The following is a 21,809-nucleotide window of genomic DNA, read 5'->3' on the forward strand; positions in this document are numbered from 1 at the left end:
GATGGAAAGGGAGAAGAGAAGGATCCCCCAGCCCAGTGCCAGGCAACACAAAGCTCCTGAATTTCCTGGATTTCCAGAAGGTAACCCTGCACTTTTCCCTGCTCACACTGGATTTCCCAAAGCCCTTGGACATCCAGCAGGTAACTGCATTTCTGCCTGCTCACATTTGATTTTCCAGCAGGTAACCCTGCACTTTTCCCTGCCCACATTTGATTTTCCAAGGCCCTTGGACATCCAGCAGGTAACCCTGCATTTCTGCTTGCTCACATTTGATTTTCCAGCAGGTAACTCTGCATTTCCCTTATCACACTGGATTTCCCAAAGCCCTTGGACATCCAGCAGGTAACCCTGCCCTTCTCCCTGCTCACATTTGATTTTCCAGAAGGTAACCCTGCACTTTTCCCTTCTCAGACTGGATTTTCCAAAGCCCTTGGAGATCCAGCAGGTAACCCTGCATTTCCCTTCTCATATTTGATTTTCCAAAGCCCTTGGACATCCAGCAGACAACCCTGCATTTCTGCCTGCTCACATTTGATTTTCCAGCAGGTAACCCTGCATTTCCCTGCTCACACTGGATTTTCCAAAGCCCTTGGATATCCAGCAGGTAACCCTGCATTTCCCTGCTCACACTGGATTTTCAAAGCCCTTTGTCCCCAGAGCTGAGCTGGGGCAGGTCCTGTCCCCCACCCCCATGTCCCCGTGTCCCCGTGTCCCCGTGTCCCCGTGTCCATGCCCCCTGTCCATGCTGGGGACAGGCCCCGCCAGCCCGGGCTGGGGAAACATTTGCATTTTCCTTGGCACAGGTACAGCATTCAGAATTCTTTCAGGCCAGGCCAATTAAAACAAGCTGAAAACTGCTGAGTGCAGCAGTTTGAGGCAGGATCTGCTTACATTCCCCCTCGGAGAAAAGCGGGGGGCCCACTTGCTGTAACTCTCTCCCTCTCTGCACAGCGTGGGTTTGGAGCTGGTTTTCTTTTTTTTTCTTTTTTTTTTCCTTTTTTTCCCTTTTTCTTTTTTTTTCCCTTTTCTTTTTAAGGTGGAATAACTCAATAACTCGTGCCCTTTGCACAGGGGGCTCCAAGAGATGGGTGGCAGGACTTGAGAATGTGGCTTCGTTTTCAAACCAGGCTGTAAAACCAAATTGAGGCATGGGAATTTAAAAAAATGAAATAAAATAAAAGGGGAAAAATAAAGAAAAAACCACCAATCCCAAAACTGGTAACTCTGCCACAGATTAACACACTTTACCTCCTTCACAAACCTTGCATGGTATTTTCTTAAAAAGGAATAAAGCCACATAATTAGCAATCAGTTGAAGCCTAAGGCTTTTCTGCCACCACAGAGACTATTCAATGCCTACTGGCTCTCCTAACACACTCCTGTTACTCTTGGGTTTCATTTTGGACAGCTTCTTTCAAACCTCAGCTGTGTTCTAAATGCAAATTGACAGGTTAAAAGATACCATTTTTATACCTCTAAGCAAATAAAGGAAAATAAAATTAAAAAGCCCATCCTACCAGGGCTGCTTTATTTTGCAGTGATAATCCTCGAGGTTGGAGGAATCATGAAGGGTCCCAGGGATGGGAGGATACGTGATCCAAAGGGTCAGGATGCTGCATCCACCCTTTTATCCTGAAAAAAATCCCTTTTATTGGCAGTGTCCTTCCCAGAGCCCGCAGTGCCACTCTCCCAAACCCTGCATGCCAGGACTGCCACAGAGAAAACACCTGCAAATGCCCCTGCATCAATCCGGGGGGAAAATGGGCTAATCCAGCAGAACAAACCACGGCACAGGGATTTGCATTTGTTTTCACGGCTCTGAATGGGGCTGTGTCACTGCTGGGCCGGGCTGAATGCAGGGGAAATGTGGATTGCATGTAAAATTCGGGTCCATTTGGGGTCGGGCTGGGTTTCAACAGCGACAGAAGGCAGAGGGGTCTGAACCCAAATTTCTTTTCACCTTGATGAGGCAGCACTGGGCTCACACAAACGCCAGCATTAACTCCTGAGCACCCAGAGCAACCAGAAACTAAATCAGAACCAGAAAATAAATCATGAACCTGCCACGTCATCCCTCACCTAATTGTCACCAAGATGTTAACGAGAGGCACGGGAGGAACAAACCAGGTGACAGCTGGAGAGAACAGCAAGGATTGGGGACAGCAGATTCCTTAGATCATCCCTGAGAGGAGACAATTCTCTTCTCTTTGCTTTCAGAGCCCTGCTCTAGGAACAGGCTGGCCCAGGGGACTGGGAAAGTAGGACATGAGGACTATTCTGGATCAAAATCCTTTTCTTTTTCAAAGGCTGCCGGGTGCCCTCCTCGCCGACCTCGCTCGTCACCTGCCACGCAGGTGCCCACAAAGGCGTTTACTGATTTCAGCAGGGCACACAAAGAGCAGGCACCACCCATCCCTGGGAATGGGGAACGTGCCACGAGCACCCTGTGATCCCAGCCCTGCACAGAGCGTGGGGTTCTTCATCTCTGGAAGGGTGAGAGGATCCCCAAATGTCCTAACAGGGGGAAGGGTGTGACATTCACTGCGGGCTTTGATGCTGAAGCACTTGAAAGGACACAGCTGATCAGCTCTGCCCTGCCCCACAGCCCCACCTCCCCTCTCTGACAGCACCTCCCAGCCCTCTCACCCACCAGCAATAATGTCTTTTATCTGTTAGGAATTTTTGCTGTCTTCCCCTCACGGAGGAAACTCATCTGGATTCATCTCCCCGCAGCAAAAAGCAAAAATGGACAAACTGCAGCGTGCTCCAGGCAGAGGTCTCCTCTCCAGGGGTAGGCAAGGATTGGAGTGAGCAGGTGATGGTCAATGGAAACCCAGGTAAAAAGGGAAAGAATACAAAGGAAATCTTTGCAACTCAGCTGCCTTGAGGTGGATCAAGGTTCCACCCGCCTGGGACACTTTTAGTGACGTTTGCTAAGGTCACCCCCCAAGCTGAGATTCCTCAGCCATGCCCTACTAGGCAGCTTTTCCTCCTGGCCTTCAAGAGGAAGAAAAAAAGGAAGCAAAAAAGAAAAGAGGGGATGAGGGAACACCCCCAGGCCGTGTCCTGAGCAATTCCCAAGGGACCAGCGAGCCCAGCTTGAGCTGTCCCCTCAAAAATGGCATTTTCCACTCCCACCTTTCCCCCTGCTCCTTATCAGCCTGCCTGGGCCCAGCAGTGCAGATTAGATGCCGAGCAATGCACAGAGCCCCGGCTCCCCCAGACAGCCTGGAGAGATAAAAGCAGCCAAACACTGTCCAGAGACAGCCAGGGCAGAGCCGGGCTCCCAGCGGCTCCCTCGGGGCCGTGCCTGGGCTGGGGACACCCCTGATCCTAGAGGCAGAAACACTTCCCTCTGCTCCCTGGGCTTCAGTACAAATCAAATTTTTCAAATTATCCAATGGAAACCTTCTCTGAGCATCCAAGAGCTGCTGGTGAGGGGTGCAAAGGAGCAGCCACTGCTGACCTGCAGGGGTGCAGCTCTGGGTGATGCCTGGAGCTGGGGACACTCCAGCTTCTGGCTTAGAGGCAGAAACATTTCTTTCTGCTCCCTGGGCTTCAATATAAATTAAATTTTTCAAATTATCCAGTGGAAACCTTCTCTGAGCATCCAAGAGCTGCTGGTGAGGGGTGCAAAGCCACTGCCGACCTGCAGGGGTACAGCTCTGGGTGATGCCTGGAACTGGGGACACGTCAGCAGCTGGCCTGAGAGTCCTAGAGACAGAAACATTTCTTTCTGCTCCCTGGGCTTCAATACAAATCAAATTTCCAAAATATCCGATGGAAACCTTCTCTGAACATTAAAGAGCTGCTGGTCAGAGGTGCAAAGGAGCAGCCAGTCCCAACCTGCAGGAGTACAGCTCTGGGTGATGCCTGGAACTGGGGACACTCCAGCTTCTGGCTTAGAGGCAGAAACATTTATTTCTGCTCCCTGGGCTTCAATATAAATCAAATTTTCCAAAATATCCAATAGAAACCTTCTCTGAGCATCCAAGAGCTGCTGCAGAGGGGTGCAAAGGAGCAGCCACTGCAGGAGCAGAGCTCTGCTGTCGTTTCACACTCCTCTGCCTGCCCCTCAAGCGAGCCCACAGCGCTGACAGGGTGAACAGCTCAGTGCAAAGTGCTGCTCCCGTCTGTGTCCCCGTGGCTGACCCCGAGAGCAGGGGCCCAGCAAAGCTGTCCCCACGCCCTGGGTCCCTCTGTGGGGCTGACACAGCAATAGGAACATCCCCAGTGACACAGCAGGGACGGGCACAGGGCAGGGGCAGTGCCAGGGGACTCTCCGGAGCAGGAGCTGTCACATTTATCTCCAGAGCCGCTTGGAGCCGTGGGCAGAGCACACAAAAGGACCATTCAGGGCAGCCCAGCTCCAGAAACAAAGCAGATGCTTTGGGGAAGTTTGCAAAGGCCCCGGCACAGAAGGTTGGCAAAGCTCCTCTCCCAAATCGGGGCCCATCTCCTTGGCAGCAGCGCCAGTGGCGCTGTTTGGAGGAAGGAGGACAAAGCCTGGCAGGGAGCAGGGGTGCAGAACTAAACCACAGCTCAGAGGCCACCAGAGCCTTCCAGCTCTTCCACCAAATCTGGCTGGTGAGGTCTATTGGGAGCTTTTTTATTTCCCTCACTGTTTTGGCAAGTTAAGGGGTGGACTGGGAAGGCAGAACCTCCCATCTGACCTGCTGGGAGCTGCACCCTTTGTGAAACACCCGAGAGGTCAGGGAGCAGAGAATGTGTGTGAGAGGAGAGGCTTCAGAGGCTGCAGGGTGGCACTGAGCAGTTCTGAAGCTCTCCTAAAAGAGGACGCAATAAATCAGGTCTGAGAGCAGGGACTGGTCCGAGCAAGGTCAGTTTTCTATCTGGAAAGTGTAAGGGAAGATTCAAATGCTTTAAGTGAGGGGGAAAAAAAAAGCCACCACAAAACCAGTTTGAAATGAACTTCCTACTTATTTAAAGCCCAATCCAAACTGCTTTTTTGCTGCTAGCTGGTATTTCAGGAATGAGCCCGACCCAGGGCACCTGGTCTGGTTTTGCAGACTGAGCCGCTTTTGGAAAGGAGTCAGATGGGATTTGGACAAAGCACAGCGGAGGCCCAGACAGGAGGCTGCCCTGGGAGAGCACCAGCTGTCTGCTCAGCCTCAAACCTCCCCGTGTGTGCAGGGAGGGCAGGGGGACCTGCCAGGGGTGGCTCAGCTCCGTGCCCGGGGCCTGGGAGGAAAACCCTGGCCCCAGGGGAGCTCAGACTCTGCAGTGGCTGCTCCTTTGCACCCCTCAGCAGCAGCTCTTGGATGCTCAGAGAAGGTTTCCAGTGGAGATTTTGGAAAATTTGATTTATATTGAAGCCCAGGGAGCAGAATGAAATGTTTCTGCCTCTAGGCAGGACACGGGCACCGTAAACAGCAGCAGGAGCAAAGGTGGGTGTTGGAACTGGGGAGAGCAGCAGGGGGAAGCTTTGGTGGCCAAAGTAGCCACTGGTCCCGAACTGGGAGGTTGCAGTGGGTGCCAGCAGTGCCCAGTGTGAGCCAGCCTGGCACAGCCCCATCCAACACAGCGTGGGGAGCACGGGGACCCAGCACTGCCTCAAAGGAAAACAAACCCTGGGGAGAAACGTGTGAAAAACTGCTGCAGGGCCCTCCTTGGACTTTGAAATCCTCACCACTGCTCACAGGGCTTAGGAGCTGGCAGTGCCTGCTCTCTGTGCATCAGTTCTGAGAGCCTGGGGTGCTCAGGGCTGGCCTTCCTTGAATCCCAGCATGGTTTAGGTTGGAAGGAACCTAAAACGCATCCAGAGCCACCCCTGGGACATCTCCAAGCCCCAATGTCCAGCCTGGCCTTGGACACTGCCAGGGATCCAGGGGCAGCCAGAGCTGCTCTGGGCACCCTGTGCCAGGGCCTGCCACCCTCTGATCACCTTCCTAACACCTCACCTAAACCTCTCCTCTTGCAGTTTAGAACTAAACCACATTTAGCCCTGAGATCAGCAGCATCTCCAGCCGAGCGCAGCCCATCCGCCCCGGGAGTTTTGTGCAGTAATTTGGAGTGAATTCACCCAGGCTCATGCACGGGGGGCTCTGATCTCCACACAGGGCCTCTTGTTGCTGCCACGGAGCAGGGAAATGCCAAACATGGCTCATACCAATCCCACCTCTCACTAATCTGTTTTGTCAGCTCATCAGAATCTTGAAAGCAACCTTTAAGTGCTGGGAGGCATCCTGGTTTCTAATTAGGCTCAGTCAGATTTTGTGGTTTAGTCAAGCCAACCTGGCTCGCTGCTGCAGCCTCAAACATGTGCACTTGAAATCAGTTTTTCCACTCAGAAGAAGATAAGGTCTCCAGTTTCCTCCCCTCAGATAAGCTGAAGGAGAAAGGAGCATGAAGTCATGTCCCTGCCACCCCGAATCCGGGTGGTTCTGCATCCCATCCCCACAGCCCCAGCTGTGCTTTACTGGCATCCAAAGCCAGAAATCGAAGCACAGGATACTCCAGGGGGTGGAGAATAAAGAAATCCAGGGATTTCTAAGCCATAAGCTACTGGTCACTGCCACTATTATTTGTATTTTCAGAAGCGTCTCGGTGTTCTCAGCACTTTGCAAACAACAAGCCAGAACTCACAGACTCTTCCAACCAACTGCAAAATGCAAAAAAGCAGAAAATTCAAACCCAACTCACTCTGCCTGATTATAAAGCACTTTCTGAAACTTTTCATTGGCCATTTGCTTCCTATAAGAAAAAAAAATGGATCTAATACAATTTATTGAATCATTTCAGCCTTTCAGCTACGTAATTCCTGCTACCAGGGGATTTCCACTGTGCAATTTTGATCACCTTTAAAACCTGAGGGATCAGGGATGCTCCTCAGAGCTCTGGCAGAGTCCAGGGAGAAGCACTGACCTGGAGCAGAGGTGACATCCAGAGCTCGTGTTCCCTTGGAATACAGCTTGAACCTTGGTAATCCCTCCTTGGCAATCCCTCCTTGGCCATGGCATTCCCTTCTCACCCAGCTGCCAAAAGGAGATCTGAAATGAAAATAATTAACATCAGTCACTCGTGGTTTTGTTGTTTGGTGGTTTTGTTGGGTTTTTTTCTCCCTGCTAAGCATCCAAACCTATTCTATATCTTAGATCCATTCTATATCTTAGATAAACAGACAAAACAAAGTGTTTGGGCCCAACCAAACGCTGGCTCTGAACAAACCTGGATGAGCTGCTGGTGCCTGGGCTCTGTCACGTGGAATCCCATGAGTTCACCCCTCAGTGTTCATTATTTTGATATTCTGACCCCAAACCCTGACTGTTCCCATGGACATGCCCTGAGGCTTGCACACATCTCACTTACCTTCGGGGACTGCCTGAGGAGGATGAAGGTGAGGAGGGTCCCCAAGGCGCTCCCGCAATGACAGGGGCTCCTCTGGAGGCTCCAGCATTAGCCACGGTGCCTCAGGGCAAGGCAAACCAGCTGCTGGGAGCCAGCCAGAGCCTCGGAGCCAGCTTTTCCCTGTGCTCCCTCATCCTGGCTGCTCCTTGGCTCCCACCCAAGAACCCAGCACTGGGGAAGGCTCCAGCCCAGCCCAGCCTCCCCAGACAGCCCCAGCTGAGGGGGCACAGGGGGCTGCCCCCCTCCCCAGCCCTTCTTCCCTTCCCACAGCACTGCCCCAGCTCCCGGGAGACCCCAGGGAACTGCTGCCCACGCGGGGTGAAGGGCAGGACTGAAGTCCAGCAGGGCGAGAAGCTGCAGAGCTCTGCCTTGTCTCTGCAGCTCCAGCATTGCAGGAAAGGGATTAATTAATGAGCAGTGGGCAAGCCCCCAGTGATTCCCTGGCAGCTCTGTCACTATGGAGATGCAGCTCCAGGGCTGGTCCCACGTTCATCCTGGCAGGGAGATGCCCACACCCAGCCAGGATCCCACCTCCCAACAGAGCTGGTTGTAACCCTGGAGGAGCTACTCCAGGGTTACCCCGGTGCCACGGGGAGGAGAGAGCTCCAGCCTGGCGTGCAGATGGTTCCCCCTCTCCTTTGGAGGGGTTGAATGACTTTTCAAACCTTTGATTCCTGATGTATTCACTTCAGGAGACACAAAAGTACAAAATCTCAGCATGGAGTGACTCCCTCGCTCGCTTTATTATTTGGGGTTTCTTTTTTTCCTTCCCACACACCCCCACCCCTCGTCTTTTCTTGTCTTCTCTCCCTGGACAGTTTTATAATTTTGGCCTGTGGCCAGAAAGTCTGTCCTGATTAGCCTGGGCTGGCTGTGGAACACCTGCAGCCCATTAGAGCAGGAGGAGGGGGAAAAAATAAAATCCCTTGTCATAGGTGAAGTAATGACCACTTCCTCCTTTGTTTTAACACCAAAAGGACAGTCAGGAGGAGAACAAAAAAAACCCCATGGCTTTACCACCTTATCTGACTGGCCTCAACTGCAGCCACTGGGCCATTTTTGTGACTCCAATAATTTGTTGTCCCTTCACCCCGGTGAGATTTACAGGTTATTAAAGATGAAGAGCACTTGCTGCATTTGAACAGTGCCCCCTGCACCTCATTTGGTGTCTTTGTGAGGAGCTGACCAGGCAGGAGGAAGAAATTTCCCTCTGGGCAGGTGAAAACTGTGTTGGCTCCTGGAATGTCCTTCCAGTGTCCTGGCTGCAGGCACTGCTGCAGAGGGGCACAGGGCTCCAGGAGGGGACAGACACCAGTCCCACGGCCCCAAGGGGTGGCCAGGGCAGAGCAGAGATGCACAAGTGGCACTCAAGGGACCACTGAAGCTCTTGGCTTTGGCACAGCACAAAATTTTTATAATAAACACGGAAATTGCCACGATCTGGGTACATGGGGACGCTGGGGGACAGTGAGAGGCAACAACGCCCGGCTCAGCCCAAAGCCCAGCTCAGCCCAAAGCCCAGCTCAGCCCAAAGCCCGGCTCAGCCCAAAGCCCAGCTCAGCCCAAAGCCCAGCTCAGCCCAAAGCCCAGCTCAGCCCAAAGCCCAGCTCAGTGCACCCCTGCAGGACTCTCCAACGGGACAGGAGCCCCACCTGTGATCCCAAAACCCCTCCCAAAGAGGTGTTTGTACAGCAGCACGGCCGTTCCTCCAGAGAGGGGCTCGGTGCCTGCTGAGATGGGGCAGCAAAGAGATCAAAAGGTCCCTCAGATCCCTCCTGTGCAGCAGGGCCACACCAAAACACATCTGGGCTGAAGGGAAGGGCCACAGGGAGACCTCAAAACACACCTGGGCTGAGGGAAGGGCCAAAGGGAGACCTCAAAACACACCTAGGATGAAGGGAAGACCACAGGGAGACCTCAAAATACACCTAGGATGAAGGAAGGGCCACAAGAAACCTCAAAACACACCTGGGCTGAAGGGAAGGCCACTGGGAGACCTGAAAACACACCTAGGATGAAGGAAGGGCCACAAGAAGACCTCAAAACACAGCTAGGATGAAGGGAGGGCCCCAGTGAGACCTCCTGGGCTGGGGACACCTCTCTGAAATTCTCAGGGCGTGCTGGGGACGGGAGCTGAGGGGACAGCAAGAGGAGCAAATAATTCATCCTGCCTCACATCCTGAGCCACGACAACAAAGTGGGAGCTCAGAGGCAGCTCCGAGAGTTCTGCTGCTGGCAGCATCTCCAAGGACTGGGTGGTGTTTCCATCCAGCCAAAATGCCACTGCCAGGATGTCAAAAAAACCCAGAGTTTCTCCCCAAACTTGCTGTGTTTTAATCAAACTTCTCTATGTAGCTGCAAGGCACTGGGGACATTTACACCCCAGCAGCTGAATTTTTTGGTTCTGCATCCAGTGGAGTTCAGCCATCAATGAAAAAAAGGGAAAAGAAAAACTTGTGGCCACAAGGGACTCTGTCAAATATTCCCGTTGCTGTCCTGGAGCATGGAAAAGCAAGTCTGCTGCAGCACACAGGTCTGACTATTTGCATTTTTAATAATTCAAGAGTTTAATTAGTATCATGCCCTTAATCAGAGGCTGAAAATGCAGCTGAAGTCATCAGAGTTTAATTAGTTAAAAAAAAAAAAAAAAAAAAAAGATTCTGCAGTGACAATGTCTCGACTAACATGGAGCTCTGTCCTCACCTTTGGGCTTCAGATGAGCTTTTACCTGTTGCTTCTGATTTTCAATTCCAGCCCACCTCAGAATAACTTAAAATCCTCAAACAAATCAGTTCATTTCCCTGTTTATCCCTATGGACTCTTCCATGACTTTCTTGAGCTGGACTCAGGAAAAAAACCTATCAGTTTGAGGATAATAAATTAAATTAAACCTGGTGTATCCCTTAAGGTGCATTCTTATGGAGTGAAATTCCCCTCTGCAGGAAATAAACCTGGTTTTAGAACATCCATAAGTGTCTCTGGATCTTCAGTCAGGTCAGCAGGAACATTCCTGAGGGGAATCACTGTATGGCCAGAAAAATCCCCTTTTAGCAGTGGGACTGGGAGCTCAGACTGGTCCCAGTTGGTCACTGGGTGGTGAAGCTGGGGAGGTTTGGTCCTGCCTCCCTTCCCTGGTGGTCCCAGGGGAGTTATCCCGGGTTGGGATGAGCAAATCCAAAGCCCAGGCAGCAGAGCCATCCCTTCCCTCCCCGGCAGGGTGTACAGGACATCCTGGATGGGCTTTCCCAACAATATTTCATTTCACTCTGGAATTCATCACTACCCAAGGCCGTGGGGACTGAAAACGTAACCAGGTTCCAAAACGGATTAGTGAAATTCATGGAAATTAGGCCAATCTCAGACAATTAAATATGCTAATCCGGATGCAGCTTCCAGTTCAGGAAGTCAGGCAGCCTCATGCCCTTCCATCTCTGATCTGCTTGGAAAAAGGAAGCCAGGAAAAGTTCTCACCATGCCAAAACTGTCCCTTGGCTCCGAGCACGAGTGAGAATCGCAGTAAATCCTTTTTTTTTTTGGCAAGGGGAGGAGGATACATTTTCCTTCAGTAATGATATCACAGCCCTGCTGTTTCTTTCCCTCTGCAGCTCCTGAACCTCTGGGGAAGCTCCCAGCTCGCTGTGCCCTCAGGAATATCCCAAATAAATTAGTGAAACCTGCTGGAAGGTGATAGCAATCACAGATAGCACTAAATTCCATTTCATATGGAATTAGGAATCAAGTCACCTAGGAAAGGTCTGCCTGGCTCAGACTGAAAAAAAAATGGTTTTTGCGAGCACTGGGCAGGAGGAAGGTGCTGGAAATTCAAGATGGAAAAATGGAAGTTGGTTTGTCCACAAAATTTCCTGTAGCCCCAGGACAGTTTGATTTATTCCTGACACTGCTGGGGGAGTTTTTATGTATATAAATAAATACAAAATGGGTTTATAAATAAATTCCAAATAAATACATTTTATTCTGTGTCCTCATCCCCTTTGGACCCTGCTCAGAGGAGCAGCTTTTGGCAGGGATTTTCTGCTCCCTGCTCCCCTTACCTGCCGCAGGAATTCCCCCCCTCCGCCCGCTCCTGCTCAGGGGCTTTGCTGCAGAGCAGAGGACAAGATGACAAATGAGCCAGCGCACAGCACAGGAATGTGAGTGAGTCTCAGCTATTTTTAATTAAGAAGCGATGACAGCTGCCTGAATTCCCTGACACTGCAGTGAAAGGCTCCCTGACCCAGACATCATTGGCCACCCTCCGAAGGCCAGCAGCCACCGGTCCCCACGGTGCTGCTGTTATTGTCCCCGCCGTCTGGACAGAGGCAGGGCTCTCCAAACCCTGTGCACAATTCCTGGGGGGACCTGGGGATGCTGAGCAGGTGAGGGAGGGGAGGACAGCCAAGGTCACCGTGCTGCCAGTGCCGGTGCTCGTCTCCAAATAATGTTCCCAAAGTGGTTGGACAAATCCAGCTGCTGTTCTTTCCTTTTTTTTGGGTGATAGATTGAGCAGGGGAGAGGCAGAGAGGCAGGAAGAGCAACTCCTGCTGTAAGGCAGAGAAGGGGTGAGGCAGGACGGGCTTTTCTCAGCCCACAGGTCACAGGGATGGGTTTAACTGAGAAAGACCAAAGTGACCTGGATTTTGGAGGGTAGGGAAGGGATTCACCTGGCTCCATGGAAGGGCTCTTTAGCAGAGATGGGAACACAGTCCAGGTGTCCAGCTCCTGCTGGCACAAGAGACTGGCACAAAAGTGGCTGTCTGAGCACCAGACAGCCCTGGAAAGGTGTCAAGAGGAAGGCACCATCCACAAAGAGAGAATACAAAACTCCCTTTTGCTCTCAGGGCTCACACAGCACTGAATCCAGCAGCTGATCTCTTTACCTGGAGCTCACTTGCTGGTTTTAGCAGGAGAGATAAAGCAAAGATTCCCTTCCAGCCTTTCCAGAGGGCCACGGGGAAGAGGGACGAAGCGGCAAAGTCACCCAGATCACGTACCAACTTGGCGTGAGCGAGACAAATCCATTAAGGGACATCATCAGGAACTTTCCAGCCTGGTGGCAGGCTGGGAGGGGGCAGAGCTGCTCTCTGCTGTTGCTAAGACAGGCCCCCCCAGCCCTGCTCTCTCCCAGCCCAATCCACGGCGTTCTCCTCCCATTGGCTCGGCAGCCGCATCGAACGATCGTGACAGGTTTTCCTCCTCCTCCTCCTCCTCCTCCTCACCCTGCTGCCTTCTGCCTGTGGCCTATTACCAGGGGAGAGCCAGCCAGACACGCAGTCAATAGTTTGTGAGGGGGAACGGGGCTGTGCAGGGCTGCATTTGCATTCCAGCCCCGTCTGCCGCGTCTCTGCGCTCCCACAGGAGGAGAGGAAGGGTGGCAGGTTGGCACCTGCAGTGCCACAGCCAAAGGGACCCCAGGGCCATCAGCATCCTGCCCGGGCACCGAGCAGAGCCAGCTCCTTCCCAGTAGCCTGGCTGAACTGGTGTCCCCAGCTCAGGGGAGGTGTCACAGCAGCGTAAGTGATGCCCTCTTGTCATGGGTTAACACAGCTGAGTTTTACTTTAAATGGAAACAGTTTGTAAGCAAAAGAGAATGTTCTGAAAGTTTCATTTTCATTCTTTTTTCCCCTCCTTTTAATATGCATTAATAAATCTATTGACCTTTAAATTAGACCTGTTTTACCTTTTTCTCCAAAACCTATCTCACAGCAAAAAAAAAAAAAAAACCAAACAAAAGACACTCAAACCACCACATTAAATTTAGCAAACAAAACCAAATATACATAAAACCACTCCACCTCTCCAGTGAGATTTCAGGAAGTTTCTTGGGCTGGGGAGCCATCCCCAGGCACACTGGAACACCAGTGAAACACCAGTGAGACACCAGTGAAACACCAGTGAGACACCAGTGAGACACCAGTGAGACACCAGTGAGACACCAGTGAAACACCAGTGAGACACCAGTGAAACACCAGTGAGACACCAGTGAAACACCAGTGAAACACCAGTGAGACACCAGTGAAACACCAGTGAGACACCAGTGAGACACCAGTGAGACACCAGTGAGACACCAGTGAAACACCAGTGAGACACCAGTGAAACACCAGTGAAACACCAGTGAGACACCAGTGAGACACCAGTGAAACACCAGTGAGACACCAGTGAAAAACCAGTGAGACACCAGTGAAACAGCAGTGAAACACCAGTGAGACACCAGTGAAAAACCAGTGAGACACCAGTGAAACAGCAGTGAAATACCAGTGAGACACCAGTGAGACACCAGTGAAACACCAGTGAGACACCAGTGAAACAGCAGTGAAATACCAGTGAGACACCAGTGAGACACCAGTGAAAAACCAGTGAAACACCAGTGAGACACCAGTGAGACACCAGTGAGACACCAGTGAGACACCAGTGAGACACCAGTGAAACACCAGTGAAACAGCAGTGAGACACCAGTGAGACACCAGTGAGACACCAGTGAGACACCAGCCCTGTGGCTGTTTTCCTTCCCCACTCAGGTGAGTCACATCCGGACTAAGCAAGAAAAACTGGAGTTTCCTTTTCTGTCCAGGACAGCGAGAGGTCAATGAACCCAGCAGAGCCATCCAGTGGATGGACACTGTCCCCTAAATACCAGATTTTCCCATCCTGGACATGCCCCTTGCTCTCTGTCCTTTATATTACACACTTAGGCAGAGTTCTAACCCAAACTGTTGTAAAATAACACAAATTGTTGATCAAGACAGGAAAATTTCCTCAGGAAATTTCCACTGCTAAACCAATTTATTTGTTTCAGGGGTGGGGGTGGCTGGACATAAGACACCAGGTCTGTTAGAAAAAAAAAGTCTGACCTGAATAAAGCATTTTTGTGAAATCCCCAGGGATGGTTTCTTTAATATAAGATGGAACTTGGAGTTGAAAGGAGGAGAGAGAAGAAAAGAGCGCGCATAAAAATCCGGTTCAAATCCCTGCTTGGCCTCGCCCAGCAAAGAACTCTGAACTGGGTCTACAGTTCCTTAAACAGCTTCAAATATTTTGGGATCTCTCTGCAGCTCCTGTGATCTGTGTTTCATCCTGAGGCAGAACAGCAAGGATGTTCTGAGCTCCCAAAAACGGCCACGATTAATGGGACCAAGGCATCAAACCCAGCTTCAGAACCAACCCGCTCGTTTTTGGGGCTTCTGCAGTGTGGAGGGGTCTGTGCTGTGAATCCTCCCAGCCGGGAGCTCAGACTGGTGCAGGGCTCCATGGAGGAGAATTAATAAATACACTTATTTTTCCATCTCTTATGCGAGGCTTTCCCTGTCACCTTTAAGAGAATTAAGCAAAACCCAGGGTGATAAAATGAACTCAAGTAAGAATTTCTACCATGAGTTAAACCTGTTGTAGCTGCTCAAGGCAGAGACTCTGAATGAAGCTTTTTTGATCAATAAAAGCCTTTTAAATAAAACGAAAGCTCTCAGAGTAATTTCAGGATGGAAAAGATTCCATCCCTGACAGCCTGGCTCCATATTTTTTCTCCTTCCTGTTACTTCCTACAGGAACATTCACCTGGACATGTCAGATTTGCTGTAGTTGGAAAAAAATAATCAGATTCTTACCAGGAATATGGAGAAATCCAGCAGAAGTCAGAGCTGGGGTGGAGCACCTGGAGGAACAGCAAGAAGGTAAATATGAATATATTTATAATATATATAGGGATAATATGATGGATATTGGCAATATCCATCCCCTATGATGGAGTCCTGACAGGAACCCCCAACCCAGCAGAGGGAAAATTGTGTCTCTGTTTCCCTTATCAGGATGGATCTGCCTCTAGCCCAGGATCCCAGGATTCCACTCCCCACCTGCCTGGCACAGCTGAGGGAGCACAAGGAGCCAAGAAACCTGAGAGCCCCTCCTGAGCCAAGGACTGTGCCCAGATCCCTTCTGCTCTCAGACTTTTTTTCAGTTCAAAAGATAAAATCCCCAATGTATTCCTTTTCAGATCTTCCTTGCCTCAAAAGCCGTTGAAACATCAGCTGTCTTTTTATTTTTTTGTTCTAAGAAATGGTTTTCCACGTGCATTTTGGAATTTTTGACAGGGAAAATCAACCCAGGGCTGCAGCCCTCCTTGCTTTGTTGTGTAACTGCCCGTGGAGGGATTTGATCCCTGCCTCTGAGCTCCTGGTTTGCTTCCCAGCCCCATTCCATGGACACAATTCCTCAAGAAGCTGGGATTGTTAATAAAGCCAAACCACAGGAATACTTCTCCTAACTGCTCCGTTCCTCTGATGCCAAAAGCTCTCCAAAGTTAATTTCATTTTGAGGCAGTTCAGGGCGAGGTAACTCGCTGTTAAAATCCCATTTTGCTGTTAAACAGAGGAGCAGCAGAGTGCTAAGGATTGTCCCAGGCCATCAAAACAGCAGGAAAAAGACAACCAAACCCCTGATTCCTGATCCAGAGCCACTTGCTCCATCCCAGAGGACAACATTCTTTCCTATTTCCTAAAAATATTGGGATTTTCTGTGAAATCGAGTGGGACGCCTAATTTTTGAGGTGAACCAACCAGCCCAGCATGGGAAACTGTAAAAGGGGATAAAATACCCCAACTTCCTGAGCTCTGGCCCCATAAACAGCCTCACAACTCGTTTCCCACACAGGCACCTGTATTTTGGGGACAGACAAAAGTGACACGTGTTTGTACACGGTGCTGCTTTCCCTTTCCCTGGCTGCACTCCTGTACATCCATATATGACCAGAATATAAAATCCGTGTGTATAAATACCCATGTGCATATCAAAGGCATTAAAATTAGAAGGGGCTTTGATGTTGGACTCGAAAAAAACGCTGCTGACACCACGCAGAGCTGTGGGAATGAGCTGCCTGCTCAGAAATCCAAGGGTTTGGAGGACAGGACTTTCCCTCAAGGTGCTTCTTCCCACCCATCACCTGCTCAGGAAAATGAATTTCCCGTGGTTAAGCCTTGACCCTTTTTCCTGGGTTTGTGCCACCCCATAAAACTGTCCCAGTATCACCACAATACCCCGGAATAATTGGAATTTGGGTAATTAGAGACATATCTGAATTAGCCAGGCTGGATGCCTTTGGTGCCAAACCAACGCTCTCACAAATGACCCTTGCAGCAAAAAAAAATCAAAAAGAATAAGCAAATGAGCAACTCCCTGCACTCATTTGTTTAGGATGACAGATCAACAAACACAGGCATCTTATTTATTTTATTTTTTTTTCTTTTTCACAAGCAGCTTTTTATATCTCCTGACCCAAAATAAGCCCAGCCCCAGCTGTGGTGCCGTGTCAAACAGCAATTACTCTATAAAAGGCTGACCAAATGGGGATATTGGTGGGCCAGAGGCACGGAAATATTTGAATTATTTTGGGACTTACACAAACTTTCTCTGGCAGTGGTGAGAGGAGCTGTGGGCACTGTGGTGCACCTAAGAAATGAGCAAACACCAGAGGGGTTTTTTTTTCCTGCTTGTTCCAAGCCTCACCACCTGAGGTGAGATGACTTTCCCAAATATCAGCTTAAGGAAAAAGGGGAAAAAAAAAACAACAAAAAACCCCAAAAAGTAGAAGTGAGATTTGTTTACTCCTCTATAAAGGAGGCTTTGCTCTGTGACAGGTTTGGAGATTCTGCCCCCAGGAATTCCTGCTGGACCACGCCAAAACGTGGTTCAATATTTCATTGTGCTGGGAGGAAACAAAAAATAATTTTAAAAAATAATAAATCAAGCCTCCTAGAATTCCCAGAAGGAGTTGGAGGAGACCTCAAAGCTCATTCAGTTCCATGGACAGGGACACTTCCACTATCCTGGGCTGTTCAGAAATCCATCCAGCTCAAGGATGCACTTGCACTCCTGATATTTTGGCAATATTTTGGCAATATTTTGGCAATATTTTGGCAATATTTTTACAATATTTTTACAATTTTTAGGCTCCCTGAACACCTCCTGCTGAGCCTAAGGAGCAGGACCCCCTAAATCCCAACTCCCTCATCCCCTCAAACCTTCAGGAAAGGTCCTGCCTTGGGGGAGGATGGGGAATCCCTGTGGGGAGTCCTAGAGGGGCTCAGGGTCTGAGGGTGGCAGTGCTCAGTTCAGAATTAATGGCACTTTTCCAGCTTCCAAAATATCCCTCCTCCTTCAGCCACAGGGAAACAGGGCGAAAAAGGAAAGTGGTTTAGCGAGTAGGAACACAGCAAATTCAAAATAGAACCAGAGGGGATTAAAGCAAATACCCAGACTGTCCTAACCTGTGTTTACTGCCCAAATCCTGTGGCAATTCCTGCTGTTTTCAGGGTGTTTTTCCTTTAACTTTGGGATTAAACTTGGCCCATGCAACTCATCTGACTGCAGGTCCCAGGAGGGAGAGGCTTCTCAAAGCCATCCTCAGAGCCCAAGGCACCCAAAATGCACATGGATTTTTGCTGGAAGGGCTGGCAGACAGTGACAGCATCTGCCTGACGTGGAATTCCCATCCTTAATTAGGGATTTCAAAAATAAATCCAGTTTTCTGAGCAGGATGGTGGGTGTCAAATGAAATAAAGGGAGGTTTTAATGTGAGAGTCAAGTCTGTTTTCCACTTAATGTGTGTTTTTGCACCCAGGAATTTCACAGAATCACGGAATCATTTAACTTGGAAGGGCCCTTAAAGATTACTCCTTTCCAACCCCTTAATTTCAAGTTAAAAAATTGTGGCAGCAGTGGGCTTGTGTGATATATCACAGTACAAATATTATACAAATAAATCTGAGTTTAAACGTTCCTGAGGTCTGAAATCTCAGTTCAATTCCCAGCTGGCACAAGGACCAAAAGGCTCCAGGATGAAGATCTCACCTGTGCTCAGCTCCTCCTCAGGCTGTTGGCCAGGGGGAAGGAGCAGCTGGATTTGGGATTGGAGATTTTCCATGTGCTTCTCAGAAGAGGCTTCACCAGCACTGGCAGAGCCTGGAAAAGAAGGGAATCCATGGTGGAATTAGAAATTATCTCCAGATTCTCCTCAGCTGCTGAGTGCTGGAGAGCCCAGCTCTGGTCACAGCTGGAGTGGCCTCAACGTGAATATTTTCCTTAATTTCTTCCTTTTTGGATATCTCTGATTCTGAAACTTTCCTCTGAATATAATCGAGGTAAGCACAACACAGAAATTGCAGGATAATTAAAGAAAACCACGGAAAACAAATCCACATACCCTGTGTTCCACGAGTGGCTTTAACATGCTGGGGTTTGCTCCTTCTCCCTCAGTCTGCCACCAGCACTCGGCTGCATGGGAGAAAAGGGGTTGAAATTAAATTAAATTAAATTAAATATTCTATCTAGTTCATTATTAACACATCATAAACAGTGCTGAACCTCTCACTTCGTGCCACAACCCAGATTTTAGAGACTATAAAAGCTCAGAGCTGGGCTAAGCCCTGACTTAAAACCTAAACCATAAAACCCCCAAGTTCTGCAAAAGTTACCCCAGCCCCAAACGCTCCTTTAAAGGTGAGAGCTGTGACAGATGGCTGCTCCTGCAGCACCTCTGTACAAATATTGTACTCTGCAAATGCTCATCAGTTCAGTGCTGCCACAACGGTGTCAGGTAAGATCATTAACACCACCCCTAATTTCCCTGATGAGTAGGCTGAGACAGGAGGGTGGAGAGCATTGTCTAAACTGAAGCAGTGAGTAACAAAGAGAGCTCTGAGCCATCCTCCCCTCCCAGAGTCCATGCACGGCTCTTTCTCTTTCTTTTTCTTTCTTTTTCTTTCTTTTTCTTCTTTTTTTTTGGTTTAGTTTAATTCAAAAAATGAAATCTTTGGGATAGTTTGACCCGGTGCCAGCTGAAGTTTGACAGCATGAAAAAAAAGCAAACAAACAATGGATTTCAGCTCTCACCAGAACTAATGAAGCATTGATGTTACACTGAAATGGGGCTTAGCTTAAGTATCCATTTTTAACTCTCAGCTGAAGTGAAAACATTAATTCATGCAAATCAATGTTCCCTAAACAATAATTTTCCTCTAGAACATTTCTTCTTTTTTAACATAAACTCTTATCTGACAGAACCCATTTAAAGGATTATATCTGCAGAGTTCAGCAATTAGCTCTGTAAATTGTTTTCCTTGAGTGTAGGGAAGGTTCCATTACACAGTGAAATATAAAGTGTATGCTATAGTCCATGAAAACCTCTCTTGGAACGATGATTATCCTTCAAAAAGCCTGGGATGAGGGCCAGATTACCAGAAATAACTCAATTTCTATTTGTACACCCAAAGTCCCCCTTTATTGCATGCAATATCCACTTTCAGCCCATCTTCAGGGGTTTGAAAGGTAATTGTTTCTGTGGAACACCCACAGGTCGAGTTTTCCCTGAAACACAGCCCTAAAATCCACTCTGAGGGAAAGACAAGCAAACAGGAAAGGGGTGCACAGAAAGAGGGAAGGGGTGTGCATCAAACAGCCAAAAAAAAAGGTGGGAGATGGCACTGAGAGCACTTCAGATGCTGCTGGGAGTGAGGATGAGGATGGAGAGGCGCATCCTCATCTGACTGCAATCCAGAACATCCCAGGAGAGTCACAGAGGTTTGTGGAACAAAAGGGCAGAGGGTGTAAAAGATGGCTGGGAGTCACCTGAACCATCACTCAAATTGTGGCTTAACTAAAATTGGAACCTGAAGAACCTCAGGAGATGCCACAGCCTCGCTGAGCTGCACCACTCTCCCACGTCTTGGTTCTTCCTCCCCTTAAATCCAAGCAGAATTTCTCCTGCAGTGACAGAAGGAGCTTCAATTCACTCACAGGTGACACCACCACGACACCCTCCCCACTCTGCTCCTGAGCCACAAGATCCTCCTCGGCACAAAACACAACCTCTACTCCTGGCTTTCCATGGATGCCTTTGTTGAAGAGTCAACACCCATCCATCATCCTTCAATGGATCCATGGATTCATGGATCCATCCCTCCATCCATCAATGGATCCATGCATCCATCATCCATCCCTCCATCCATCCCTCAATCCATCCCTCCATCCATCCCTCCATCCATCCCTCCATCCCTCCATCCATCCATCCATCCATCCATCCATCCATCCATCCATCCATCCATCCATCCCTCCATCCATCCATCCATCCATCCATCCATCCATCCATCCATCCATCCATCATCCATCCATCCCTCCATCCATCCCTCCATCCCTCTATCCATCCATCCCTCCATCCATCCATCCATCCATCCATCCATCCATCCATCCATCCATCCATCCATCCCTCCATCCATCCCTCCATCCCTCTATCCATCCATCCCTCCATCCATCCATCCATCCATCCATCCATCCATCCATCCATCCATCCATCCATCCATCCCTCCATCCATCCATCCATCCCTCCATTCATCCCTCCATCCATCCATCCATCCATCCATCCATCCATCCATCCCTCCATCCATCCATCCATCCCTCCATCCATCCAGACAAGTGAACGCTTTTCCAGCAAACCCTGATTAAAGTCCCTAATCCTGAAACCCCACAGAAATCCAGCTCCTGGAACACGCACGAGCTGGTGCCAGGCACACAGAGAGGACAAACAGCCCAGAAGAAAACACAGGAACCCCAACTCCTCATCCTCCCTGTTACCTGTGAGCCCAAACATCTTTTGGAGATGCCCCAGAGGATGAAGAGCGAAGCAAAGCTCCTCACGCAGAGCGGTCCCACGGGGTCTGAGCTCAGCTGGTCAGATTTGGTGACCCCCAGAGCTCCCACCATCTCCACCAGTGACTCACACAGCGAAACCCAGCTTGGAGCAGCTACAAAACCCAAGCCTGATTTATTCCAAAAACATTCTCTTTAACGCTGTCACTTCTCTTTTCCATGCCAACGTGCACACGCTCAGGAGACAGACACATTTCCATGCTCTCAGCTGGGAATCGTGTTCCTGCAAGGCTGGTGGATGATGCACAAACTGTCTCTATTTGTGTCCCCCCTTCAGATGGCAGGCTGCCCACCAAACAAGCTGATTAGCACTTGCCCTGGGCTATCAAGGCAAGGCAATGGTATGTTTAGATCATCAAACTGCATAACAATATAAATGTCATCTATTCCACGAGAAGCTTTGGCAGGGTTTTGCATCTTGTTCCTCTTTGCGGGGATGTGCCAAAAAGAAACACGAAGACTTTGCAAGAGGAAAGGAGGGCACGGGGTTTGCCACCCCTGCCTGGTTGCCAAAACACGTTGTGCAGCACTGGGTGCCTCATATCATCCCCCAGGAGCACCCCAAGGTGTCAGATCATCCACGAACAGCCCTGCCATGGATATAAATACACAGAGAGAGCTCCTTGTTTTTTGTTCAGCCAGGCTCACGTGCAGAAATGGGGCACAACCGGCGTGTCTGGCACGGCTCAGGACACGAGCTGTACCCCTGCCCGGAAAGGATGGCAGCCAGCCCAAGGGGACAGCCCTGGGTG

General features: G+C 49.7%; 1 long non-coding RNA gene across 1 annotated transcript in view; it reads right to left on the reverse strand.

Moving 5' to 3' along the window:
- Positions 1 to 21,809, reverse strand: part of LOC134561095 (uncharacterized) — a 141,159-nt gene that overhangs the window by 57,463 nt on the left and 61,887 nt on the right. The window contains exons 4-7 of the long non-coding RNA XR_010082855.1: positions 18,557 to 18,627; positions 18,205 to 18,315; positions 14,967 to 15,013; positions 6,886 to 7,010 (exon numbers count right to left, since the gene is read on the reverse strand). This is a non-coding gene — a long non-coding RNA (uncharacterized LOC134561095). The remainder of the gene's footprint in view (positions 1 to 6,885; positions 7,011 to 14,966; positions 15,014 to 18,204; positions 18,316 to 18,556; positions 18,628 to 21,809) is intronic.

This window comes from Prinia subflava, chromosome 22 (assembly GCF_021018805.1).
Source record: "Prinia subflava isolate CZ2003 ecotype Zambia chromosome 22, Cam_Psub_1.2, whole genome shotgun sequence".
NCBI lineage: Eukaryota > Metazoa > Chordata > Aves > Passeriformes > Cisticolidae > Prinia > Prinia subflava.